General features: G+C 46.6%; 1 protein-coding gene across 2 annotated transcripts in view; it reads right to left on the bottom strand.

Moving 5' to 3' along the window:
- The window catches only part of dnase1l1 (deoxyribonuclease I-like 1), a 261,133-nt gene extending 242,977 nt beyond the window's left edge, over positions 1 to 18,156 (bottom strand). For both annotated transcript variants that reach the window (XM_056273738.1, XM_056273737.1), the window contains exon 1: positions 17,923 to 18,156. The gene's annotated coding sequence lies outside the window, so the exon portion shown is untranslated. The remainder of the gene's footprint in view (positions 1 to 17,922) is intronic.
- Between the last annotated feature and the right edge of the window lie 790 nt (positions 18,157 to 18,946).

Raw genomic sequence — 18,946 nt, 5'->3', positions numbered from 1 at the left:
AATAGATAGATCTGGCAGAAACATAGAACAGCACTTGAACAGCAACTGATAGTAACTGACAGTGTTTTGGTCACTCACTGACCCTTAGGCTATGGCATTCTGACACATATTGTGCCGCAAGGTGTGACTTTTGACCCTCTCTTAAAATAAGTGACCATTGTTCTTTCTCATCCAGGAGTAGAACATTTGGAATCTGGTTTTCAAATTACTCCTGGCAGTTTTCTCTTATGTTCTGGAATTTCTCACAATTTAGCAGGAAGTGCAGCAGTTTTAACTGCATACAGGAGAATGGGTCTGATTATCAACACCCAAAAGACAGAGGTAATCTGTCAGTTGACTGCCGGCCTCCCAAGCCACCCAACAACCTTCACAGCAGAAGGGCAACAACTGGCCACTGTTCCTGCCTTCAAATATCTGGGAGGTATGCTATCTGACACCTGCAAAATGGACGATGAGATTCAGCACCACCTCAAACAAACCTCAACATCTTTTGGTCGTCTAAGGAGAAAAGTTTTCCAGAACAGCAACCTCAGTCTCCACACCGAAGTGCTTGTTTACAGAGCAGTGTGCATCTCCACACTACTCTATGGATGTGAGACATGGACCATCTACACCCACCATCTCAGAAGCCTGAAGGGCTTCCATGTGGGATGTCTCCAGAGGATCCTCAGCATTACTTGGGAGGAGAGAGTGCCACACACAGAGGTGTTGGAGTGGGCAGGCAGCTGCAGTGTGGAGTCTACCCTAAACCACCATCAACTCAGGTGGCTTGGGCATGTTATTTGCATGCCCAGCGAACAACTCCAACGTAACGTCCTCTACAGCCAACTATGCCTTGGTCAATGCACTGCAGGTGGGCAGAAGAAGCGGTTCAAAGACCAAATGAAGACCACACTGAAAAGATGCCAGATCAACCCCTCTTCTTTGGAGGAACTTGCTTCCTGCCGCACCACCTAGCGTTCTCACGTCTCAGAGGCAGTGAAGTATATGGAAAACCAGTGCACACAACACCATGTAGCAAATCGTGCGAAGAGGCATGCTCACAAAGCTACCCCTACCCCCTCCAGCACCACTTTTACATGTCCAGTCTGCAACCGCAACTGTGCATCCAGGATCAGACTATTCAGCCACCAAAGGACTCACAAATAGGAGAAGATGGTCATCATTGGACACAACCAGCAAACAAGGAAGCAAGTCTTGCTGACTGAGTGGACCCCATACTTCACTTCCATGTACTACAATGAGCAGGATGACACTGTCAAAGATTTTGGACCAGATTTTAATTGGGATGTCTGTTTTATAGAATTTTCTTTTTATTTCATAGAAAACTCTTTGGGCTTTCTCTTTAAGTGCATTCACTGCCAGACAAAAGCTTCCTGAGGCACTGATTTTCAGTCCCAGGTCATCATAGTTTAACGTTTGCTGTAGGGCGGTGTTACCTAGAGTAAATAGGTGTCTACTTTCCTGACGCCTGGGCTTCTTCTGGAAGATCATAATTTTTGTCTATTTAAGTTTACTGTCAGGGCCCAGTTCTGACAGTATTTCTCTAGCAGATCCAGATGCTGCTGTAGACCCTGTTCTGTGGGTGACAGCAGCACCAGGTCATCTGCACAGCTCAAGAATTTCACCTCTGTGTTGTTTAGGGTGAGGCCAGGAGCTGCAGATTGTTCCAGTAACACCACTAACTCACTGATGTAGGCATTGAACAGGGTTGGACTCAAACTGCAGCCCTGTCTCACACATTGAGCGAAGTATTCTGTTATTTTGTCACCAAGTTTTCCTTCGCACTTATTTTCCAAATGCATAGATTTGATTATATCAAACACTTTACCCCCTACGCCACTTTGGATGATTTTGTAATATAAACCATCATGCCAGATAGAAACAAATGCTTTCTTAAAATCAATGAAGCATGCAAATATTTTCCTTTATTTTTGGGTGAAAATGTTGATTAGTTACGGTGTGCAGGGTGTAGATGTGATCTGTAGTGCGGTGATTTGGTAGAAAGCCAGTCTGACTCTTGCTCAAGACACTGTGTTTGGTAAAGAAGGCCTGTATTTGGGCATTAAGAATACAACAGAAGACCTTCCCCAGGTTACTGCTCACACAGATGCCTCGGTAGTTACTGGGGTCAAATTTATCTCCACTCTTGTATTTTGGGGATATAAGCCCCCTATTCCAGGTGTCAGGAGAGCAGCCAGTTTGTAGAACCAGGTTGAACAGTTTAAGCAGGGCCTTCTGCAGCTCAAGAGAACTGTGTTTGAGCATTTCAGTCCTGATGCTGTCAGAGCCACAGGCTTTTTTTTGGTTTGAGACTTTGGAGTTTGTCTGTCAGTTCTTCTAGTGAAATTTGGTAGTCAGTTGGGTTTTGATTGTTTTTTATAGTTGATTCCAGTATTTCCAGCTTTTCTCTTATATGTTTTTGTTCAGATAAGAGGTCTTCTGGCAGTATTTCTTTGTATAGGTTTTCAAAAAAAAATTCCCAAACGTCTCCATTTTGAATGGCTAGTTCCTGGGATTGTTTAGAATTCAAGTTGTTCAATTTTTCCCAGAACTGATTTTCACTTAAAAACTCTTCAATGTCTCGAAGAGTTTTGTTGTAGTAATCTTGCTTTTTCTGTTTTAAAGTTTGTTTATATATTTGAGTATCTCACAGTATTTTTGTCTTAATTCAGTTTTCTGTGGTTGATGGTGTTTTAGATTAGATATTTGTCGTAGTTTCTTTCTGCATTTCTGCAGTCTCCATCGAACCATTTCTCTTTTTGAGGTCTCCGATTCTGCCCATCCTCGACTTCTCAGGTTAGCCTTGATAGCTGACCTATTAAATATTTCATTAATTTGTTCAACTACCAGGTTTACATCATCTGAGTTTGGTTGGAGTGGTGTTAGAAGAAATGTGTTAATGAGGTTAGTGATCTCTGTAGAGCTAGTTGCCTTATTAAATTCAGCCACGCTGTTTGGAGCCCATGTGTATGTTGGGTTCAATTTGAACACTTCACAAGACATTGACTGGGTGTTCATTGGTTGTCCAATTCGTTTTAAGAACACATTCATCTGGCAGTGGTCTGATAAGTGGTCTGCCAGTGGTCTGTTAATGTACCTCTGACCACTGTCAGAGGTACATTAACATACAGACTGATTGTTAAACCAGAGGCATCATCACATGATCAAAGAGATCCTCTGCTCTAAACTTTGACCTTTAATCCATCCAGTTTCAGATTCATCATTCAAATTCTTAATCACCTTAATGACTAAATGCCTCCAGCTGGCGTCATGATATACTTAGAGACGGGAATGCTCCAGTTATTCTCATAAGAAAGTAACTGACATGGTTGTTGTGATCTGAGACATGTGACTCAACACGTGTGAGCTCCACTTCTGTGTTTTACCACCACAAGTGTGGTCATGTACTGTCACACCACAGAAGGGGAGAGCTTTTCAATCCAAAACATGTATATGCTTAATAAAAAAAATGTCTGATGAAGTATTTCAGCATGTAGTATTATATATATATATATATATATATATATATATATATATATATATATATATACACACTCACTGGCCACTTTATTAGGTACACCTTGCTAGTACTGAGTTGGACCCCCTTTTGCCTTCAGAACTGCCTTAATCCTTCGTGGCATAGATTCAACAAGGTACTGGAAACATTCCTCAGAGAGTTTGGTCCATATTGACATGATAGCATCACGCAGTTGCTGCAGATTTGTCGGCTGCACATCCATGATGCGAATCTCCCGGTCCACCCCATCCCAAAGGTGCTCTATTGGATTGAGATCTGGTGACTGTGGAGGCCATTTGAGTACAGTGAACTCATTGTCATGTTCAAGAAACCAGTCTGAGATGATTCGAGCTTTATGACATGGCGCGTTATCCTGCTGGAAGTAGCCATCAGAAGATGGGAACACTGTGGTCATAAAGGGATGGACATGGTCAGCAACAATACTCAGGTAGGCTGTGGCGTTGACACGATGCTCAATTGGTACTAAGGGGCCCAAAGTGTGCCAAGAAAATACTCCCCACACCATTACACCACCACCACCAGCCTGAACCGTTGATACAAGGCAGGATGGATCCATGCTTTCATGTTGTTGACGCCAAATTCTGACCCTACCATCCGAATGTCGCAGCAGAAATCGAGACTCATCAGACCAGGCAACGTTTTTCCAATCTTCTATTGTCCAATTTTGGTGAGCCTGTGCAAATTGTAGCCTCAGTTTCCTGTTCTTAGCTGACAGGAGTGGCACCCGGTGTGGTCTTCTGCTGCTGTAGCCCATCTGCCTCAAGGTTCGACGTGTTGTGCGTTCAGAGATGCTCTTCTGCATACCTCGGTTGTAATGAGTGGTTATTTGAGTTACTGTTGCCTTTCTATCAGCTTGAACCAGTCTGGCCATTCTCCTCTGACCTCTGGCATCAACAAGGCATTTTCGCCCACAGAACTGCCGCTCACTGGATATTTTCTCTTTTTCGGACCATTCTCTGCAAACCCTAGATATGGTTGTGCGTGAAAATCCCAGTAGATCAGCAGTTTCTGAAATACTCAGACCAGCCCGTCTGGCACCAACAACCATGCCACGTTCAAAGTCACTTAAATCACCTTTCTTCCCCATTCTGATGCTCGGTTTGAACTGCAGCAGATCGTCTTGACCATGTCTACATGCCTAAATGCATTGAGTTGCTGCCATGTGATTGGCTGATTAGAAATTTGCGTTAACGAGCAGTTGGACAGGTGTGCCTAATAAAGTGGCCGGTGAGTGTGTATATATATATATATATATATATATATATATATAGAGAGAGAGAGAGAGAGAGAGAGAGAGAGAGAGAGAGAGAGAGAGAGAGAGAGAGAGAGAGAGTGTAGTCTTTTGGAGACTGTAATGTCCATGCTTTGTAACATGTTTCAGTAATGTTTCTGGTATTAGTTTTAATGTTTATTCTGGTCACAAGGGGGCGGTCTAGGTTAAAGTGTCGTATATGTGGGACGTTCTTGGTTCACGTTAAGCCCGGAAGAAGTGAAGTGAGAGAGGAGTGTTAGTAGCCATGGATAGCAGATACACTAGCAGATGTACCGCTGTGGTTATGCAAAACTTTCACTAAAGATTCCAAAACGCAGCTTCGTGATATTTGAGTTTTCATTTCAAAACTTTACAGAGACTACTACTGGAGTCCCTGTTTCCACTGCTCAGGGGTTTTGTGCTGTCCATGGCAGCATGGCGGGGAGCACTTACATCTGCAGAGCAGCTTCTCAACAGTGAAGCACATCAAGTCAGAAGAGAAACAGGCTGACGGGTGACACTCTGGTCCAGCTCGTGCAGACTGGATGCACAAACACTGACATTCACACAAGTGTCTCATGAAGACACAACTTTATACTGGTCCACCTGTGGGTGAGCTTCAGTGGCTTCATCAGGGTGTGAATGTGTGTGAAAGGGTGGATGTGAGGAATACAGTGTAAGAAGTGTGTGAGTGGGGGCAGACTAGAGAAGCGCTGCAGCCCAGTCACCGTTTTGAGCTGAATATGTGTTTATTTGAAGCGTCGTGGAATAGGAGGGCAGAGCAGAAATGCACCACACACAAGAATAGTAGTTGTTGTACTTGGTGTGAATGTCAACGTTTGTACCATTGTTGAGTTTTTGAGGCCCCATTGCTGTGAAATAATGCTACATCACTCAGCAACGTGGATCTTTTGTTTCCGTGTTAAGCTCATTAAATAAAATGTTGGTGTAATAAACTTTGATTACCTGTATATATTTGATCTTTTCATTAAATTAGCAGCTGTAATTGGTTAATTGAGTAATGGGGTTGCAGTGTCCCACTGGTGGAAGTGCACGGTCACAGTCTGGCCCTCTGCTAGTGAGGATAAAGCTTTTGTGGCCCTCTCTGTCATCAGAGTTCCCATCCCTGCTCTAACTGACTGCAGGTATCCCATTGCTTATAAACAATACAGTGGCATAACGACCGAAACCAACTATCAGTTTCATATGCAAATATGTGCATGAGCATTAACTAGAGTTACAATGGCCATGTGTACTATTCACAGAGGATTGGGGGACGGTTGCAATCACAGCATTGTAAGATGGTGACAGATGTACTGTTACGGCCCTGATCCACCAGGTCGACGGTCAGTCATTGGTGAGCGTCTGTGACCCTAGTTTTTGCAGTGTGTCCAGCACTGTTGGCACTAGTCGGACCCCCGTTGGCAGCTTTTTGGCCGATTCAGCATGTTGAATGGGCGGAGCCCATCAGTGACAGAGATCACTCTGATTGGCTGTTCAGCTTAGCATATCAGTGCAGAATGTACATGCTAGTTGGCCGTTGGCTGTAGTCTTTGCAGTGTGTTCAAGTGCTACTTTTGGCCAAGACAGCAGGCAATGTGAGCCGACACAACAGTCAGCTTTCATCACCACTAGTCGGTTTGGTGTGTCTGGGCTCTTAGCCCCCCCCCCGGTTCAGGGATGGTTGTTCCCTCTTCACATAGATAGCCTCTTTGACTCCCCATTCAAACCAGCGTTCCTCTCTATCAAGGATGGTCACATTCTCATCCCTGAAAGAGTGGCCACTGGCCTATAGATGGTATATACTGTGGAGACCTGGCCTGTAGATGGTGTAGACTGTGGAGTCCTGACCTGTAGATGGTGTAGACTGTAGAGTCCTGGGCTGACGTGTTAGCTCTCCTGTGTTGTGTCATCCTCTTGACCAGCATCTGTTTAGTTTCCCCAATATACAAGTCACAGCAATCCTCCTGGCACTTAACAGTGTTACACTATATTGCTCTGTTTGTGCCGGGTCCCCTGGCACAAACAGACCAGTTAGGATAACCAAAATTAAGGTGTGGTTATCCTAACTGGCCGTTTGTCAAAGCCAGGAAGACGCCCAAACAGTGCACCAGCCAGTCGAAGAGAGGAGAAGGACAACAGCTTTCTAAGCGTAAACCAGCGGTGATTCCGTATGTGGTGGGAATGTTGGAACAGCTGAGATGTGTATTTTCCAAACATCGCGTCTCAGTTGCTTTCAAACCCCAGAACATGCCACACCAGAAATTCGTCCACCCCAAGGATCAGGTCCCCCGACACAAACAAAAATATAGTGTATGCTGTTACGCTGGCATGTATGTAAGTAACCTGCTAACATCTATTTCAGATATATTCTCCGCACCGTTGGACTTTATCACCTCTTACTTCACCTGTATAAGTTGATCCTTGTGTATATATAGTATCTGTGTTGTAGTGTTGTTATTCTATGTTCAGTAAACTGAGAGAGCCACGAAACCAGAGTCACATTCCATGTATCAGTAAACCTATATGGCCAGTAAAAAGGAATCTGGTCTGACCTGATTCTGAGGATGGCGCAACACAGAGAGCTAACACATCAGGCCCGGACTCCACAGTCTACACCATCTACAGGCCATGACTCCACAGTCTACACCATCTACCTAGTCTACACAATCTGCAGGCCAGGACTCCACAGTCTACACCATCTACACCATCTACAGGCCGGGACTCCACAGTCTACACCATCTACACAGCCTACACCATCTACAGGCCAAGACTCCACAGTCTACACCATAACAGGCCAAGACTCCACAGTCTACACCATCTACACAGTCAACATCATCTACAGGCCAGGACTCCACAGTCTACAATATCTACACAGTCTACACCGTCTACACAGTCTACACCATCTACACGCCGGGACTCCACAGTCTACACCATCAACAGGCTGGGACTCCACAGTCTACACCATCAACAGGCCTGGACTCCACAGTCTACACCATCTACAGGTCAGGACTCCACAGTCTACACCATCTACCTAGTCTACACAATCTGCAGGCCAGGACTCCATAGTCTACACCATCTACAGGCTGGGACTCAACAGTCTACACCATCTACAGGCCAGGGCTCCACAGTCTACACCATAACAGGCCAAGACTCCACAGTCTACACCATTTACAGGCCTGGACTCCACAGTCTACACCATCTACAGGTCAGGACTCCACAGTCTACACCATCTACCTAGTCTACACAATCTGCAGGCCAGGACTCCATAGTCTACACCATCTACAGGCTGGGACTCAACAGTCTACACCATCTACAGGCCAGGGCTCCACAGTCTACACCATAACAGGCCAAGACTCCACAGTCTACACCATCTATAGGCCAGGACTCCACAGTCTACACTATCTACACAGTCTACACCATCTACACAGTCTACACCATCTACACGCCAGGACTCCACAGTCTACACCATCTACAGGCCAGGACTCCACAGTCTACACTATCTACACAGTCTACACCATCTACAGGCCAGGACTCCACAGTCTACACCATCTACAGGCCACTCTTTCAAGGATGAGGATGTGCACATCCTTGATAGGGAGGAACGCTGGTTTGAACGGGGAGTCGAAGAGGCCATCTATGTGAAGAGGGAACGACCATCGCTGAAGTGGAGGGGGGGGGGGGCTAAGAGTACATCTGTCACCATCTTAAAATGCTGTGGTTGCAACCATCCCCCAACCCTCTGTGAATAGTACACATGGCCATTGTAACTCTAGTTAATGGTCACACCCATATTTGCATATGAAACTGGTCATTGGTTTCGGTCGTTATGCCACTGTATTGTTTATAAGAGTGGGGACACCTGCAATCAGTTGAGACTGAAGAGGTCCCTTATGCCCCTTTTCCACTACATGGTACCGGCTCAACTCAACTCGCCCTTTTTTTGTTTACCATTACTGGAAAGTACCGACATTTTGGTAACTGTTAACACTTTTCCCGTACCAACTTTTTTGAGGTTCCAAAAAACCTGGAGCGGGTACCAAAATCAATGCAGACCAGCTACACTGAGGGGTACTGTTACGGTGATGGAAAATTACACTCTGTGGGGCGAGTGGAGATCATGTAGTGGAAAAGGGGCATTACATGAGTGAAGAAACGTTTCTCTCTGTGGGGTACTTGGGATTTAGTAGCCCCCCATCTATTTTTTATTTTATATACTTACCTTCTATTTCATATACTTACCTTCATTGACCACTCACTACTAGTAAAGAGGAGAATTGTCTGCTGTGTTGTTGTGATAGCCGGTTCTCGCCACAGGAGGGCACTGCAGGTTAATTGCTTCTAGCCTGTGTGACGTAGTGCTGGCTCTCGTGGTGCACTCTGGGGCATTCGGGTAGAATCGTCAGATGAGTGTTGCCGTTCGTATAGTGAGCCATGCTCTGAAAACGTGTCCTCTGTAATGTCTATTTGACAGGTAAGCAGACTAGTTAGACATATGGAATTAGGATGGTGATTAAATATGATGTGTAGGGATATGGATGCCTATTAGAAATACCCACGAAGGGACTTTCATATTTATTTTGATAACGTCATATCACTGGCTAACGTTAGCTAGATTGCTAGCGAGTTGCTAACGTTAGCATAGCCATAGCTCCCGCGGTCTGAACCCATTGTTCTGTAGCTTGGCTTTGACATTGTCTGTATGTGTGATTAGTCTCCCTTTACTATGTTTAGTGTCTCCACACTGTGTAAATATGAAGGTAGGCCTATGTGTGTTGCTATTTTGATCCCCCCCATGTTCCGTAACATTATATACTGTTTAGCTTTGCTAGCGGTAGGCTAGACTAATGTGAATTTATGGATGAATATTATTTGGTGCTCTTATTGTGTATAAATTGTGGATGAGTGTTGCCGTTCGTATAGTGAGCTATGCTCTGAAAACGTGTCCTCTGTAATGTCTATTTGACAGATGGAGTAAAACAACAAAAACACCAGCCCTTGTAAGTGTCATTCTTACCAAGTGTGCTACAAATATTGGTGCCGAAACCCGGGATCAGCGCCATTGCCACCATTGTCAGGAGAAAAAGTGGGAAGCAGAGTGAGAACACGTGACCAACAATGGAACTGGAGCTTGAGCAACTGCAAGACAGGCTGAGTGAGACCCTCCTGCAGTTAGGGCGGGACCAGTTAAAAGAGGTGTGTGTTATTGCTAAAGTCCCCACTGAAAACCAGACAAAGAGGCATGCGCTGATCAGACTTATTAGTGAAACTGTGGATGAAGCAATTGAGAAGGAGGATGAAGAGGTAGCACGTCAGTTTCTGTCCAGACTAGTGGACCTCTCTAGTGAAATGAAGCAGAGAGGGGCGGAGTCACATACTGGTGCAGGTGCAGACAGTACTAACAAGGATGCTGCCGAATTGGCAAGCTTACATGAACAATATCAGGCCTTACAGCTTTACTGCATCCACAAAAGTGCTTGAGAAAGAGATATCACGCCTCAGTGAGAAACTAAGTCTTAAAGAACCCAGTAGACCTAGTCAACCTTCAAACCCAATCCCGTCAGTAATCCAACCCCCTGAAGTGACCATACGCAGAGACTTTAAGATAAATGGCCAAATAGGAGAACGGGGGCAGAAAGACAAGTTGTCTTATACAAATCTTACGCATCAGATTGATATGGGGGTGAGAAAAGGCCACAGCGAGTTGGAGATAATAGAGGCTGTAACCCGAGCCATCAGCCCTGGGCTGACTCTCCGTGACTTGTTAGAGATCAAAACTGAACTCACCCTCCCTCAGCTGAGGACCATTCTGAAAGGCCATTTAAAAGAGGATAGCTCTGTGGACCTATATCACCGACTAATCAACATCACACAGGACAGTCAGGAGTCACCACAGAACTTCCTGTTCCGAGCCATAGCACTTAAAGAGAGACTCTTAGCAGCAGCGAGAGAGCCTGGCTCTGATGAACAATACAGCCCTGAACTGATACAGAAGAAGTTCCTAAGAGCTGTGGGAACTGGGCTAGTGAGTGACCAGGTAAAATATCAGCTCAAGAGCTATCTCGATGATCAAGCAACTACTGATGATGTTCTCATTGTTAAGATGATAGAGGCCGCAAGTTTCGAGTCAGAGAGACAGCGGAAATTCAAGAAGAGCTCCCACAGTAAGGAAACCAGAGTGCTGGAAGTGCGAGCTGAGGCACATCAGTATCCAGGAGCGGAAGCTGCAGTGGTCGGGGGTCAGGAGTCGTCGCCATCAACATCCGCGAGTGTGAAAGCCCTTAAGACACAGGCAGGGAACCAAAAGGAGTCTGCGTTCTACGAGATAATCCAACCGCTGAAAGGAGAAATGGAACAGATGAGAAAAGCCATGAACCACTCCTCTGGCCAAAGACCCTCTCGTCAGCAGCAGCCTGTGAGGAAGCGCGGATGCAAAGCCTGTCAAGACAGTGAAAGGGGCGACCAGTGCAACCACTGTTTCAAATGCGGACAGTGGCCATCTTTCAAGAGGGTGTAGAGCTCATAGGCCTGAAAAATCGGAACAGGTAGACACATCTAGCTGTACTGTTACCAGCAAGCTCATCGACGACAGTATTCAGCTACTAGAAGCCAGAGTGTCTGCCCGACAGCGAGACGAGGCAGGGCGGGAACAGCAAGCACCCACAGTGAGTCATATCTCCTCAAAACGCCAGTCACAGCTGCTGAACCTAATTGGAAAGAAATACATGATAAACGGTTACATTGATGGTGTAGCCACACAGGCATTGTGGGATACCGGGTCGCAGGTCTGCCTAATCAGTGAAGAATGGAGGAGAAAACATCTCCCACACACCAAGGTGAGAAGCACAGAAGAGATCCTTGGCCCTGGCACCCTGACTGGTAAAGCAGCAAACCAGACAACCATTCCTTTCTCTGGATGGGTGGAAGTGACTGTCCAGTTAGCACCGAATAGCACCACTCAGACCCCACCAATGGAACTCACTGTGCCAATACTAGTAACCACACACCAGGGCACCACAGAAGAACCGATCATCGGTTACAATGTAATTGAACACCTGTTAGAGTCTGGAGCTGGACAGCCATCAAGTGTAATCACAAAGGCACTAAGCATTGCGTTCGCGGTTGACTACAAGAAGGCTGAAGTCCTCGTGAAGCTGATAAAGAGCCGAGATGATATGGAAGGTGAGGGGATGGTTAAAGTGGGCCGAGAAAGCATGACTATTCCGGCGGGCCAGACAAAGATTGTTAAGTGTGGTGTTAGAGCAGGGCCCCTCCAAGCAGACCAGAACGTCCTCTTTGAGCCTAATGTGAACCCAAAGTGGCCAGAGGGCCTGAAGGTGGATGAAAACATTGTATGTTTACAGAAGGGAACCTGGTCACGCATCGCTGTCCCAGTGACTAACGTCACAGCTCATGACATCACACTGCCGCCACGGACTCCCCTGGGGCAGACCCAAAGAACTAGAGCCATCTACCCTGCCGCCGTGAAGCCGTTGGATGTAGATGGGACTAGTACAGTGAACCCAGTCATCCCAGGGACCTCCACAACAGGTACAGAACGAAGACCTGTGATTAGAGACACAACAAAGCTGAAAGGGCCAGGTGATGTCAAGACGGAACACCAAGAGGAAGATCTATGGGATCCGCCTGTCCCTCTGAACCACCTGACACCTGAACAACAACTGCAGGTGAGAGAGCTACTGCGGGAGGAGAGTAGTGTGTTCGCACGCGATGACCATGATGTGGGGACTATTCCATCACTCCAGCTCAAGATCCGCCTGAGTGACACCACACCGGTGAAGCGGACATACACATCAGTCCAAAAGCCTCTTCATAAAGAAGTGAAGGAATACCTCGAGGATTTACTGAACAGAGGCTGGATAACTAAGTCAAAATCACCCTACTCAAGCCCAATCGTGTGTGTGCGGAAAAAGGATGGGAGCCTCCGCCTCTGCTGTGACTACCGTGAGTTGAACAAGAGGTCCATCCCAGACCGCCATCCAATACCACGCATGCAGGATATGCTCGACAGCCTGAAGGGGAGTGCCTGGTTTTCTGTCTTGGATCAGGGGAAGGCATATCACCAGGGGTTTCTTGAGGAGTCCAGCCGCCCACTGACTGCATTCATCACCCCGTGGGGATTATATGAATGGGTGAGAATTCCCTTCGGACTGTCCTCAGCACCAGCAGAGTTCCAGAGGTCCATGGAGGAATGTTTGATTGGGCTGAGGGACGACATTTGTCAGCCGTATTTAGATGACAACCTGGTCCACTCAACCACATTCGACGAACACCTCCAGCACCTGAGAAGAGTACTGCACCGCTACAGAAGCCATGGAATCAAGCTGACGGCAAGAAAATGTGAACTCTTCAAAAACCAAGTAAGGTTCCTGGGAAGGCTTGTGACCAAGGATGGATACACAATGGACCCCGCTGATGTGGCCCCGGTCCAGGCACTGAAGGAGAGAGAACCTACGACCATCGGAGAGCTCAGGAAGATGCTGGGATTCATCTCGTATTACCGGCCCTACATACCTAACTTCTCCCGAATCGCAAGGCCTCTCTATGACCTCCTCACCCCAGAGAAGACAGCAGCGGGGAAGCTCAAACAAAAGAGAAAGGACAAGGGGAGGAAGGGCTCCCAAGACCATCTGCCCTCCTCTCACCCAGTTAAGTGGACAGCTGAACACCAACAGGTCCTCTGTCAGTTGATTGAATTCCTCATCCAGCCACCAGTGTTGGGCTACCCAGACTTTGAACAGCCCTTTATCCTTCACTGCGACGCGTCACGAGAGGGCCTCGGGGCAGTATTGTATCAAAGACAGTCACAGGGTGGGCTGGCAGTCATCGCGTACGGGTCGAGGACACTGACAACTCCTGAGAAGAACTACCATCTCCACTCAGGGAAGTTGGAGTTCCTCGCGATGAAATGGGCCATATGTGAGAGATTTAGAGATTACCTCTACCACGCTCCATCATTCACTGTCTACACAGACAATAATCCCCTCACCTATGTGCTCACGACAGCCAAACTGAATGCGACCACCCACAGGTGGGTAGCAGAGTTAGCCGATTTCCAGTTCTCTATCAAGTACCGGCCTGGACGAGCCAATGGGGACGCAGATGGCCTCTCACGCATGCCGATGGAGCAGTACATGCAGACCTGTTCACAAGAAGTACACCCCGAGGTCATGAACAGTGTGACCCAGGCGCTGTCAGTACAGCTGGAGAGAGCTGAGCCTTGGATGTGTCCGGTAACCATAGCCACAGCACTAGCCGAGTTTGAGAAGGAACATACATCACCTGGGGCAGAGATACCCAGTCAGACGGTGAGAGACGCCCAGAGGGAGGATGCTGTCATTGGTGAGGTGCTGAAGTACATAACCTCCAATCAGTGGCCTTGGGGAAAAACACAGTGTGCGAGCAGGGGTGTTGCGACACTCATGAGAGAGAAGCATCGGCTGTGCCTTGATGATGATGGCATCCTGCGCCGGAAAACAGCTACCCGAACTCAGCTAGTCCTGCCGAAAAAGTTCCATGAGCTGGTGTATAAAGAACTGCACAGAGACCTGGGCCATCTAGGCGTGGAGAGGGTGTTGCACCTGTTGCGGGACCGTTTCTATTGGCCTCACATGCAGAAAGATGTGGAACATTACATCACACAGGTGTGTAGCTGCCTGAAGACCAAGCGCCCCAACAAACCAACCAGAGCCCCTCTCACCAACATCGTGACCACACACCCATTTGAGATGGTCTCCATTGACTTCTTACACTTAGAGAAGTGTAAGGGAGGGTACGAGTATATACTGGTGGTTATGGACCACTTTACCCGTTTCGTTCAAGCCTATGCATGCAGAAACAAAGCTGCCAAGACCGCCGCAGAGAAGGTATTCGGGGACTTTGTGCTGAGATTTGGTTTCCCGGCGACGCTGCACCATGACCAAGGGAAGGAGTTTGACAACAAGCTCTTCGCCAAGCTGCAGGAGTACAGTGGAGTCAGGGGTTCTCACACAACACCGTATCACCCGCAAGGAAATGGTCAGGTCGAGCGTTTCAACAGAACGGTTCTGGCGATGCTGAGAAACCTGCCAGCGGTTGCGAAAACGGATTGGAAAGCGTCACTCCCAAAGGTGATACATGCATACAACTGCACCCGAAGTGAAGCGACCGGATTTGCACCTTACTATCTGTTGTTCGGCAGAAATCCAAGACTTCCCATTGACCTGATGTTTGGCCTTAGAGCAAAGGACCAGGCACTATCCCATCAAGAATATGCAGAGAAGTGGAAGGCCCGCATGAATGACGCCTATCGCCTAGCATCAGAGACAGCACGGAAGGAGGGGGCCAGAAACAAAACACTATATGACAAAAAGGCCCACGGGACAGAGCTGTATCCCGGATGCAGGGTTCTCATCCGCAACCTGAACGAGAAAGGAGGACCGGGGAAATTAAGACCATTTTGGGAGGACCAGGTGCATGTAGTAACACAGAGGAAGCACGCCGACAGCCCTGTGTATGAGCTGAAGCCGGAGAATGGAAAGGGACGAACCAGAATCATGCATAGGAACCTTCTTCTGCCATGCGACTTCCTGCCGGTGGAACCAAGAGAAGAGGACTTACCTGTGAAACAGAGACAGAGACCTGTGGACCCAAGAGGAGAGAACTTACCTGTGAAACCTAGACGGGAGAGAAAGAAGACAGACAGACAAATGCAGTGGAACCAGGAACAGGACAGTGACTCAGATGATGAGGATAACTGGAGATGCATCGTGGGACGACCAACAGTCAGAGCCAGTGAGCGGATCCAGAGTCAGCTGAGCACAGACGCCTTGGAGTTCTATCCGGAGGAAAGAGACGGTCAAGATGAAGAGGATTTTGCGGAGCAGCCTGCAACAATAGAGGACAATGGGACAGTGTCAGAGAATGGCGAGACATCTGGAGCTGAAGAAGAGGATGAGCCCGATGACGACAAGAGCCCGGAAGATGCCTTGTAGCCTCCACCAGGGGAAGCTGTGCAGCCTGCCAGAGAAAAAGCATATCCTTTGAGAAATAGAAAACCTACACGTGTGTTTACTTATCACAGACTAGGGCAGCCTAGTGTGTCTGGTAGATAAGCAAATCAGACAAGTCAGTATAAATAAATAAATGTAAAAAAAAAAAATTTAAAAAAAAAACCAAAAAAAAAAAACTTTTGACATGTTACAATTGTTATAGCTATGTGATTTTAGTTGTCCTGTGATCACCAGACATAGAGTTACTGTAGCATTGGTGTTTTAGAACACACCTGTTACCACCAGGGATATTACTATTACAAAGTTATTTGCTTTTAGTCAGATACTATAGCTCCCCGGCCTCAAGACGGACGAAGCAGTGGATTAAAGTGCACATTATTTACTGCAAACATATACCATTAATAGGAGATGTGTGTTATATGTTATGACTGATTACAGTACAGTATCCAGATTGACTCCTGCTTAGTAATAACCTATCTTTTCAATGAAAAGTTATGCAATGTGGACTGGTAGATTTGTTATGTCGGGACGCCATTATCTTTTTGAGGGGAGAGTGTGGGGTACTTGGGATTTAGTAGCCCCCCATCTATTTTTTATTTTATATACTTACCTTCTATTTCATATACTTACCTTCATTGACCACTCACTACTAGTAAAGAGGAGAATTGTCTGCTGTGTTGTTGTGATAGCCGGTTCTCGCCACAGGAGGGCACTGCAGGTTAATTGCTTCTAGCCTGTGTGACGTAGTGCTGGCTCTCGTGGTGCACTCTGGGGCATTCGGGTAGAATCGTCAGATGAGTGTTGCCGTTCGTATAGTGAGCCATGCTCTGAAAACGTGTCCTCTGTAATGTCTATTTGACAGGTAAGCAGACTAGTTAGACATATGGAATTAGGATGGTGATTAAATATGATGTGTAGGGATATGGATGCCTATTAGAAATACCCACGAAGGGACTTTCATATTTATTTTGATAACGTCATATCACTGGCTAACGTTAGCTAGATTGCTAGCGAGTTGCTAACGTTAGCATAGCCATAGCTCCCGCGGTCTGAACCCATTGTTCTGTAGCTTGGCTTTGACATTGTCTGTATGTGTGATTAGTCTCCCTTTACTATGTTTAGTGTCTCCACACTGTGTAAATATGAAGGTAGGCCTATGTGTGTTGCTATTTTGATCCCCCCCATGTTCCGTAACGTTATATACTGTTTAGCTTTGCTAGCGGTAGGCTAGACTAATGTGAATTTATGGATGAATATTATTTGGTGCTCTTATTGTGTATAAATTGTGGATGAGTGTTGCCGTTCGTATAGTGAGCCATGCTCTGAAAACATGTCCTCTGTAATGTCTATTTGACAGATGGAGTAAAACAACAAAAACACCAGCCCTTGTAAGTGTCATTCTTATCAAGTGTGCTACATCTCTCAATAAGCGTTGTGTCCAGATGAACTGATTCAACTCCCTGTGATTTCTTGCAGGTACTTCAGAATCACAATGTGTACTTGTGTTTTTGTTAGGTGGTACTGCCTTCTCTAGAGCTATCAGAAACCAGAGCTATCATACTGTCCTGTCTCTTCTCCCTGTAGGTGCTGTTGGCTGTATCAGCGTGTCCACACCAGTAGGACAGTAGTAGTTAAGATGTCTCGGGAGCTTTATTGTAAGCTTGGTTTGAGACAGCTCAAATCATATTAATGAATCAGCTCTTCTTAAAACTGTTCATGTCTCAGAATGAACAGCAACAGAAGACCTGAATATAGATCAGGAAAAGCTGACACCCGATCTGTGCTGTTCATCTGATGTTGTGGTTTGCCCCTTGCCCCACATTGAGCACACACTCATAACATACCAGCAGCAGCATATGCTATGTAAAGACGTGTCTGTACTAGATCCCCTCGCCAGTGTTTTACCTCTATGTTTCTGTCTCTTTCTCTCTCTTCCCCTTTTCTTCCTCTTTCTCTCTTTATAGACGCAGAAGCAAACTTCTCAAGTTACAAGTACCGCTTCGTGGAAGAAGGAATGTATTTCTTCCACATATAGAAATGGTCACCACGGGTTGGTCTAACCAAAACAAAATAAAACAAAAGCAAATTAACAAGAGAACATGTTCTTGGCCTCTTACCTAGTTTACTGGGTGTGAGCCCATTTGGTGCTTCCTGCTCTGTGAAGCTCTGGTTCCTGTGAGACAGATCAGCCCTGAAGTACAGCCCAGCAGCCCTGAAGGACGGCCCAGCAGCCCTGAAGGACGGCCCAGCAACCCCGAAGGACGGCCCAGCAGCCCCGAAGGACGGCTCAGCAACCCCGAAGGACGGCCCAGCAGCCCCGAAGGACGGCCCAGCAGACCCGAAGGACAGCCCAGCAACCCTGAAGGACGGCCCAGCAACCCTGAAGGACGGCCCAGCAGCACTGAAGGACGGCCCAGCAAGCTAGAGATGCTCAGCCTGCAAGTTAATGAGGACTGCATATGCAATGTTAAGACCCCCATCGTTCCTAGTAGTTAATGTTTGTTCTCTCTCTCTCTCTCTCTCTCTCTCTCTCGCTCTCTCGCTCTCCCTCAGACACACACACACACACACACATACATGGAATGTGACTCTGGTGTCGTTGCTCTCTCAGTGTACTCAACATAGAATAACAACACTACAACACAACAATCTTCACATATATACACAAGGATTGACTATGTACATGTGAAATAAGAGCTGATAAGGTGCAGTGGTGCAGAGAATATATCAGAGATGCTGAAATAGATGTTAGCAGGTTACTGACACACATGCCTGAGGTAGATGGATGTGACAGAGTGTACCAGTATACGTACAATGTACAGTACAGTATGTACAACATGTACAGTACAGTATAAACAAAATGTACAGTACAGTATATACATGTACAGTACAGTATATACTACATGTACATATACAACATGGTTGGGTTTACTGACAGTGGTAAGTGTTCAGTTGAATGACAGCCTGCAGAAAGAAATGGTTTTTATTCAGTGAGTGGGCAATGGAAATTAAACAAATAAACAAAAACTGAAAAAGTACTAGACAGCACAGAACCGAGGCTACCGTCCGCGACGCCATCTTGATGGCGTGCATCAGCAGCTTTTAAGCAATCATTAAAGCAAGCACTTTGAATGGCATTAC

The sequence above is a fragment of the Lampris incognitus genome, chromosome 2 (genome assembly GCF_029633865.1).
Source record: "Lampris incognitus isolate fLamInc1 chromosome 2, fLamInc1.hap2, whole genome shotgun sequence".
NCBI lineage: Eukaryota > Metazoa > Chordata > Actinopteri > Lampriformes > Lampridae > Lampris > Lampris incognitus.
Note: the sequence above shows the minus strand (reverse complement) of the source record. Positions and strands in the feature narration are given on the sequence as shown.